The 9,194-nt window shown below is 47.1% G+C and overlaps 1 pseudogene; it reads right to left on the reverse strand.

Moving 5' to 3' along the window:
* Positions 1-753: 753 nt before the first annotated feature.
* LOC121101414 lies at positions 754-8,927 on the reverse strand (annotated as a pseudogene).
* Positions 8,928-9,194: the final 267 nt, after the last annotated feature.

Raw genomic sequence — 9,194 nt, forward strand, 5'->3', positions numbered from 1 at the left:
CCCACCCCATCTCCCTGTTAGTGGTCCCTGCCTCTCCTGCCCAGCCTGGGCTCTGGGCAAGGCCGGGAGAGGATGTGGGAAGTCCACCCAACAGGACAGCCATCACAGGCTGCCTGGGACCCTGGGGAGGAGGCTGGAGCCGGCCGGCGGACACATGCAAGGAGGGACAGAGAGGGGTCTTCACAACTGTAGGGCCAAGGCAAGAACAGAGACGGGACAGAACAAAGGGGACAAATGAAAGCCATGACTGGGAATGTGGGGGGGGCAAACATGTCCTCAGACCCCCCCCCCCCTTTTTAAAGATTTTATTTATTTATGCGTGTGAGAGATAGTGCGCCCACGCCCGGCCCACCAGCTCCATTGCATTTCAAGGGCTGCTGACTTTACTTTTGGACCTCTGGGACCAAGTACAGGCCCCCCAGCTTGTTCTACAAGGTGCTGCGACGTGACTCCCAGAGTGGAGCCAAGCCCACCCTCACTCCACCGGCTCAGAAACAAAAGGGGTCAGTAGTTCCCCGCGCGTCGAAGCTCGGCTCTCGGTCTCAATAGCGGCTGGCCCGCGGGGCCCCTGGCTCTGCAGGTGCGGCAGAGGGCCCCGCGTGAGGATGAAGATGGTGAAGCTGATGGCCACGGCGATCTGGCGCTTGAAGCAGTTCCTGAGCGGTGCGCGGCGCCCTCCTGCCGCTCGCTGGCAGGCGACGGAGGCGGGTGACCCCGGCTGTCTGCGGGGCCGCCGCACCACCCGGGCCGGTACTAGGCCGAGCGCCGGCTGAGACCCGCGCAGATCGCGCCGACCCTGCGCGCAGAGGGCCGGGCTGGGGGCAGGCTCTTGAGCGTCTCCAGCGGGAGGAAGCTCAGCCCGGCGTCGGCTCTGACCCCCAGCACGGTGGGTGGGCGGGAATCCGTGGTAGAGGGTCTTCCGGCCCCCTTCTCGGGAGATGCGGCTGAAGACGGGAAAGGTGCTGCTGTACATTTCCTTTGGGGTCACGGCCATCCCGGCTCTGACGGTCGGCGGCGGGTAGATCCGTGAAGCCGCAGTGTCTGCAGCCGGGGCGCCGGCGAGGAGGCGGGCTCCCCGTGCGCGCTCCGCTGGGGGGCGGTGTAGGGCACCCCGAGCCCCCGCGCCCCAGGCTGAGGAAGCCCTCGTGGCGGTAGGTGAAGTAGGGGAGCCCGAAGGCCTTCTTGGCAGATCTCTTTGAAGACACTAGAAGGCGGATTTGGGGTCGGTCCGGGGGGCCTACCGCCGATTTGGCAAGAGCACGGGCGGCGATTTCCCTTAGACCTCATCTCCAGACGGGAGGGGGCTGAGAGCTTGCCTGTGGTCGCTCTGGGACGGGAAGGGTGAGGGCAGGACGGCCTGGGCATCCTCCCGGCCAACGCGCCGCGCCCTCCCTCACACTGTGACGCAGGCCTGGCGAGCGCTGGGCGGCAGGCAGGGGACGCGGTCCGCCTGGGATGCGTGGCCTTTGCCGTCGCCTGCAGCCACCACTAACCCGCCCCCAACAAGACTTTCTTGCTTGCTCTTACTCAATGTTCCTTCTGGCTTGGCAGAGAGGTTGGGCTCATTAGCGCTCAGAGAGGCAGACTGAGGGAAGAGCCATCATCTCGAACACTGCCAGTCATTAGGTCTAAGGGAAAATGACAGCTTGGGCAGGCCTGGCATCCACAGTTAAATGCTGTGGTTCCAAAGCGGTACGTGGCACTTGGCTCAAAACTCAAGTGGCCAGAAAAAGCCGCATGGCCCCACCCGCGGACAGGAGAGACAGGAAGTGAAATCCTAATATGGACCCCGAAAGAGGAAGCTATGGAAATGTTGGTGGACATTTCTAAGGACTACCACAGAACCATATTAATAGGAAAAGGAGACAAGACACAAAACTGCCCTTCTTTGTGGATTTATGAGTTTTTTCATAAGCCAACAAGAAATAAACAAATTATTATAACTAATAAGATCTTGTAGCTGGGTTGCTGAGACATGAGTTTACAAAAACAAACAGAGGTACTGAATCACCTATCATGGGTATATGATAAGGTAGATACTTTCTCCTCCAAACACTCGATTCACTTGGCTTCTCTAAAATTGTAGCCCCTTAGATTTATACCACCTTCACTGGCTGCTCATCTTAACCTTTTTTCATTTCCTCTGCATCTTCGTGCCTTCTTAATGTTGTAATATGCCAACATCAGTCTTTGGACCTTTTTCTCCTCCTACTCTCTCTTCCTTGGTGATTTCTTCTGGTCTTTTAAGTCGGTATGGTAATGTTACTCATTTATATGTCTTGGATCTTGCCTCTAAAGTCCAGATTCACATATACAACTGCCTATTCAAATCTCTGTGTCCGATGACATCTAAATGGGACCTTTTTGATCCCTTTATATAATGGCATCTAAATGGTTAAGGGAGTTTTCTTCCCTTAATTTGTTCTTCAGGCAGTCTTCCCCAGTTAGTAGATGACAACTCCATCCTTCAAGTCCTTCAAAACAAAAACCTTGAAATCATCACTGACTCTTCTCTCTCTTCAATACTCCACTGCCCAGTTGTCTACAAATCAAGAATGTGACTCCTCTTATCTCCTCCATTGCTGCTAATTAGTCCTGATCACCATCATCTCTTGCTGAGCCTCCTGAAATTGTCCCTGATGGGACTTCTTTTTCTACTCTTGCCCACCTGCAGCCTACTTTCAACACAGTATCCTAAGTAAGCCTAATATCTGGATCATTCATGGTATTCGCACAGTGGGTTCCCATCGCAGTCAGAGACAGTACAAGGCCGCGTGTTAGAGCCCAGGCTCCAGAATCAGACTGATTGGATTTGTCACTCTCTAGTTGTATGACCATAGGCAAGTTACTTAAGCTATTTGTGCTGTGGTTTCTTTATCGGTAAGGTGGGGAATCATAGTAATAAGTGTATCACAGGGTTGTTGAGAGGATTAGGTAAATTAATATGTGTAATGCCCTTGGAACAGTGCCTGGTGCACAGTAGTGCAATATAGGCGCCAGCTGTTGTTTCAGTAAATGCTGAAGTTCTTCCGGTGACCTTGAAGGCTCTACATGACCTACCTACCCTCAGATGAGCTCTTTGGTAGTCAGGAACTTTAGTCTGTTTTCCCAGCACGTAAAATAATGTCTCGGTTATAGCAGGTGCTCAATAAGTATTTGTTTTAATTAATGGGTACTAGAATACGTGATTTCAAAAGGGACAATGAACTATAAAGAGGAACTCAGAATCTACTCCCTATTAAATGATACAAATTACACCACAAATCATGGGGAAAGAAGGATTCTTTAGTTGATATTGTTGAAGAAATTTACTTTTTTTGTGAGAAAAATTTAAATCTACACCAATTAGAAAGCTGAACTTTAAAAATGTGACTTTTTAGACAGAACACTAATGTACATGTCCTAAAAGACAAATGGGGATTGAGTAAAGTTAGCAGAACGAAGAAAATAATAAACATTAAAGCAGATATAAATGAAATAGAGAATAGGAAAACAGTAGGAAAAAAAATCAACAAAATCAAGAGTTGTTTCTACGAAAAGAAAACTGACATTGAGGAACCTTGGGACAGGGGAGCCAAGAAAGGAAGTGATATTTTCTATTAAACTGAGCAAAATAGAACCTGGGTTATTATAATTTGAACAGTAAAAGAAATACAGCTTTACTTTGTATTCAAACCAATGAGGGGGACATACTTGTTACTAATCTTGTGAATCATTGTATATAAGTAGGATCATAGTATACCAGCTAATTTAGAACTCATTGTTTTTCCTTTAACAATATGTTGCAGACATGTTTCCATGAAGTAAATGTATAAATGTAAAAAAAAAAAAATTGGGGGGCACCTGGGTGGCTCAGTTAAGCATCCAACTCTTGATTTCAACTCAGGTCATGACCTCAGGGTTGTGGGATCAAGCCACACATTGGCCTCTATGCTGGACGTGGTGCCTGCTTAAGATTTTCTCTCTCTCTCTCCCTCTCCCTCGGCCCCTTGCCACTCACACTCTCTCTCTTTCTCTAAAATAAATAAATAAATAAATAAATAAATAAATAAATAAATAAATGTTTTTAAGATCTCAAAAAAAGAGTGGGTTGGATAATTGGATAATGGCTACAACAAAATTAAAGATTTTTGGCTGTAAAGGACAGTGAAGGTAACAAAACAACTTACAAATTTGGAACCGGGAACTGTATTTGCGACATTAAAAGCCGAGGGATTATTATCTCGGACATAATAGAAATGTCTGTTGATCTGCAATTAAAACAACACGAAGTAGAAAATAATGAACAGACGTGAATTGGCAATTCGCAAACAGGGGAACCTAATTGCTTTTAAGTATCAGAGATTCTTATGCTTGCTAATAATCAGAGAAATGTAAATCAAAACAGTAATGATATAATCCTTTATACTCTTCAGATTGGTAATACAAGACTGATATAATCCTTTATACTTCTGAGATTGATAATTAGGAAAATAGCAAACACTTGTGATGGGAATGAAATGGGAATTCTCATTTTCTGCTGGAGAAAGTATAAACTGGCAGAAACATGGAGGAGAGAAATCTGGCAGTACGAACGGCATTATATATGTGTATCCCCTAACACTCCCACAACCCTGTTCTTGCTCATAGACTCCTCTTCAGCATGTCTAAGGATCCCTGTTTGCATCACTCCTGGTGGTAGTGAGAAACTGGAGGAAACCTTTGCTGGAGAAAGAGTAAGTAAAATAAGACAGGTGCACACAAGGACCTATTATTTAGCATTAAGAAGCAATAATCAGGGTGCTGCCTACAACAACTATGTACATCTTGAAAGTGGTATTATTGAGTGGAAAATAATAAAGAGAGAGAACCCGATTTATGGGTCAATATGATTTATGTCAAGTAAAACTGTATTTTCAGGAAGCAGGAGTGAGAAAGGAGGTCAGCTCATAGTCAAACTACTAATTCTTGTTCTGCGCCTGCTCATTTCCAATGTGGGTGCCTCAGCCTCCAGGGCTGGGCTGCAAGGGCAAGATCTGATGAGTTGATGATGGCCGAGGGCTCCGAGACTGTGGAGAAGACACTTGTCCTCTAATGTAACTGACACACCTGGAAAGAGGGATTGGGCACCCCCAGAGTCCCTTGGCATGGAGTTCCTTCAGAAATGCACACAGATTTGCAGGAGATCGTGTTTAGGGCCAAAAAGGACGCTGAAAGCATAGAAGAAAAATACCTACTTACACCTACATAACTGAAAGGGGCAACAATCTGAAATCTTTATGANNNNCGGTTTCTAAAACCATGACTGCGGTGTGTTGGTTTTTCCACATCAGACATTAACCACAGCCTTTGGCCTTTGTCATTCTTGAAATACAGTGCTATTGCTCACGCTCTTACTACGCATTGGGTAACACAAGCTCTTAGCCCTATCTTCTGCCCAGATTTCAGTACAACCAGTGTAAACTGTTCACCAATTGCCCAGTATACTTGTCAGAACACGTCTTTGCCAGTATGATCTGTGATTTGTTGGCCTTGGGTTACAAATTTTAAATCTCTAGTATTCTAGGTAAGTCCCAAATTATAAGCCAATTTCACTTCAAAATGTATTTCGTGACCTTATTGTTTGGAAATGAGGATGTCTTTTCCTGGGAAAAGAATGGTGTATGTGGTCTAACCCACTTTCCTGGGCACTGAGTTCATAGCCAAATGTTGGAAAGCCTGACATTTCTTCTTAGCAGCGTTTCTGCTACAGTTACAGGTTTTCTTAACACACGCAGCACACGGGAAAATAGGCTCTTCTTTAAGCTAAAGAAATATTGGGGAGGGGGCCCCTGGGTGGCTCAGTCGGTTAAGCAGCTGACTCTTCAGCCCAGGTCTTGATCTCAGGGTTATGAGTTCAAGCCCTCCATTGGAGACTACTAAGGTCAAAACAAAAAACAAAAACTGTAGATCCAACCTTCCCTTCACTTGGTGTGGCTTGTATAATTTGAGATTCTCCTGAGTAGATGGTCAGGCTGTGGACTTTTGCTCTGATGAACATAAAAGAGGAAGTCAAACCACAGTGTCTGAAAGGAGAGAGCAAGTCAGATCCTGAAACGGGCTCCATGAGCATCCAGGCTCTCATTTGTTCATTCATTCATGCAAAGTGGCAAAAATACTGAATGGGGGTCTGCTCTGGCCCTCCAGGCCCTTCTCTAACTACAGGGGAGCTACAGCGGGGGAACAAAACAGATGGAAGTGTGTTCCTACATCAGCAAAGTGTGTAAAACCTGCTAGCTGGCAGTAAGTCATAAAGAGAGAAGGCAGTCAGGAAAGGGGCTTAGGGAACTTTCTGAGGTGGGATGACATGAAGAAGGTCCGCTCTGTTGCACACAGAGGTGACATGTCTGGGATGGTGGAGGAATGTCAGGAGGGGCCACAGGGGCCTGAGTGGAGTGTGTGAAGGACAACCTGAAGTGAAATAACGAGAAATGAGAAATGAGGTTTATTTGATTTCGAACTGCCCCTCCCACACACTATGGGTAGTGAAAGGACACCACAGCCCCCCCCTCTCGTCACCCTCTCCAAGGGTTAGAGCCTTTGCACCAAGACTCAGATGGTCTAGGTTCATATTTCCCACATCCCCTGATCAGGCACCGTATTAGTCGTACCCAGGACTTCTCCAGCTTTCTTCCTCAAGTATCCTATATCCCTCAGTCGTTTTTTTTTTTTCCTCTCTCTCCTTCTTAGATAATATTTCTTGCTTCCATGATGATGGGAATGGCTATGTGTTAAGATGAAACCAATCTAATTTAGTTCTCACTAAGGTGCTTGTCAATAGGAATAAATCTTTAATTGATGTGGCATCAAGTCCTGGAAGGAATGGAGTTCTGGAACTGTTGCCTTCCCCTGAGCCTTGGCTCTGGGGTCAGGGTCCTTAGCTTGTTGTTCACCACATTTTCCCTTTGCTGACTCTAGAATCCAGAGGTTCGGGAGCTTCAGGACCTCTGGTGGTTTTTTGTTTTTGTTTTTTGCTGTGATGGAACACAATTGGTGGCGGGAAGGGCTGAATAGGGCAGGCTTTGCACAGAACCCTCATTTGTCAGCTGGCATTGGCGGTTTGCTATCTCCAGGGCTCGCCAAAGCTGAAGACACCCCCTCCGTGAACTCAGGAGCCCGGCATGGCCTTCTGAAAGAAAACTTCACAGAATGCCCTGGGCCTTTGCTGTTACGGCCAGTGAGTCAGACGCACGGGGTGGGGGAAGCAGCTGGGGTCAAAAGCAGAAGACAGGAAAAATGAGTCCACGAAACAGCAGGCCAAGATTTCCAGAGGAGCTGCTACTGTGGCCCACGGCTTTGAAGTGAAAGAAAGAAAGCAGACAAGAGTGCACAGCTCAAAGAGAGTGAGAGGTGAGAGAAGAAACATTCTCAGGAGCCTCGGGAGCCCCAAAATAGGTTTTCATTCAGTATGACCCAAACCTAGATTTAGAGTCTGTTGGATCAGCCACATGCACATGCCTCTCTCTCTCTCTCTCTCATCCATCCATATATCTATCAGTTCCATCTGTCAATTACCCATCTATCTCCTTACCTACCCACGAAAAGGAAAAGTCAACCCGCCTTGTCTGGAAGGAGAAGAAGTAGGCGGAATCTTGAAGTCTGTCCCTTTGTCCTCCAGACTGTAACTAAGAGATAAGAGATTCATTCGTTTTTGTCAACAAGTACACAGACACACACATACAAGGATATTGTCACTTTCCGTTAGACTAGCAGACACACACACACGTTCACTAAGACCTGAGGCCACTTCCGAGAGCCAGTGGAAAGTTAAGAGTTTTAACTAATTTGGCTTTAAACTCAAGGCTTCAAATACAGGTTAAGTGGAGGGCTTGGGGGGCAATGCAGAAGAGCTCGGATTGGAGCTGTGAACCCCGGGAGTTAGGGCAGCATTCCGGAATGGAGACTTTTCACAGCCTCATCTGCCAGGGGTTGCTGTGAGTTGTTANGCAGGGAAAGAGCTAGGTGTTCACAATCTAAGGCCGTTTGGGGAAAATATAGGTAATGTATGGAGACTTTCAATAATAAGATATGATGTTGAAAGATCATGAAAAAATGTGCTGAATTGCAGTTTTCATCATTCTCGAGGACTATATTGCACAAAGCACTTCATTTTTTTTTAAAGATTTTATTTATTTGACAGAGGGAGAACGAGAGAGCCCAGAGGGAGAGAGAGAAGCAGGCTCGCCACTGAGCAGGGAGCCCGATGTGGGGCTCCATCCCAGGACCCTGGGATCATGACCTGAGCTGAAGGCAGACGCTTAACTGACTGAGCCACCCCAGTGTCCCTCACAAAGTGCTTTAAATTGAAGTGATTCTCAATAATTTATAACAGATTGGAGGTAAGAAACTTGGTTTAATTGATTTCCACTATACTTTCCCCCCCAAGATACTTCTCATTTAAAATTTCACCTTTTCAACTATGTTCCTGGACTTAACCTAAAAACGTGATACGAGCTTCCCTGTTAGGTGGTAAGTGGCAAAGACACAGGTGCACAGGCTGGAAAGAGGGTGACACTTGTACGCTGTGGCCAAAGAGGCAGTGTGACTTTCAACCCGAGACACCTCTGCAAAGCAACCACATGCCTACTAAGCCTGTAACTTGGGGGGCAATGAACATGTTCAGAATGTGGGTATGTGTGCTCACTGCTTGTTTCAGCAAAGTCCTGTGAGGAGGATGGACGGAGGCTAGCCGAGGGTAAGCGGAGAAGGAGGCTCCTTCCTGCAGCTTCAACTGAATGCCAGAGAGGTAGGTTATTGGAGGTACAGTAGCATTCTGCACCCCAAATGGGCAGGTGGTTCTAAAGAAGCTACTTAGCAAGACCGCGGCACCAAACGTTTCCCACAGACCTCCTGTTGAAATCCCTGGTCTGTCGCAGAACTCGGATCTGGGATGCCATCTTCTCTATCATGCCTCATTTTTCACATGGACTTTGCGTCTTCACCTGGAAAGCTGAGGGGTGAGAGAAGAGGCAGGTCTCTAAGACCAGGGAATCAAAGCTCAGGACTTGTCGCTAAGCCTAATCCTAATACAGGTGTGAAGGTACAGGTAGCTGTGAGACTGGGGCATCCCTCCACTTTGGAGGTTCAGGGGATCTTCTGACTCTCCCCCCTTTTTCCATGCTTCACTTCTTGATGAGCTGATTTTTAACAGAAACTTGAAGGCCAAGTTAGGCATT

This window comes from Ursus maritimus, unplaced genomic scaffold (assembly GCF_017311325.1).
Source record: "Ursus maritimus isolate PB19 unplaced genomic scaffold, ASM1731132v1 scaffold_8, whole genome shotgun sequence".
NCBI classification, from domain to species: domain Eukaryota; kingdom Metazoa; phylum Chordata; class Mammalia; order Carnivora; family Ursidae; genus Ursus; species Ursus maritimus.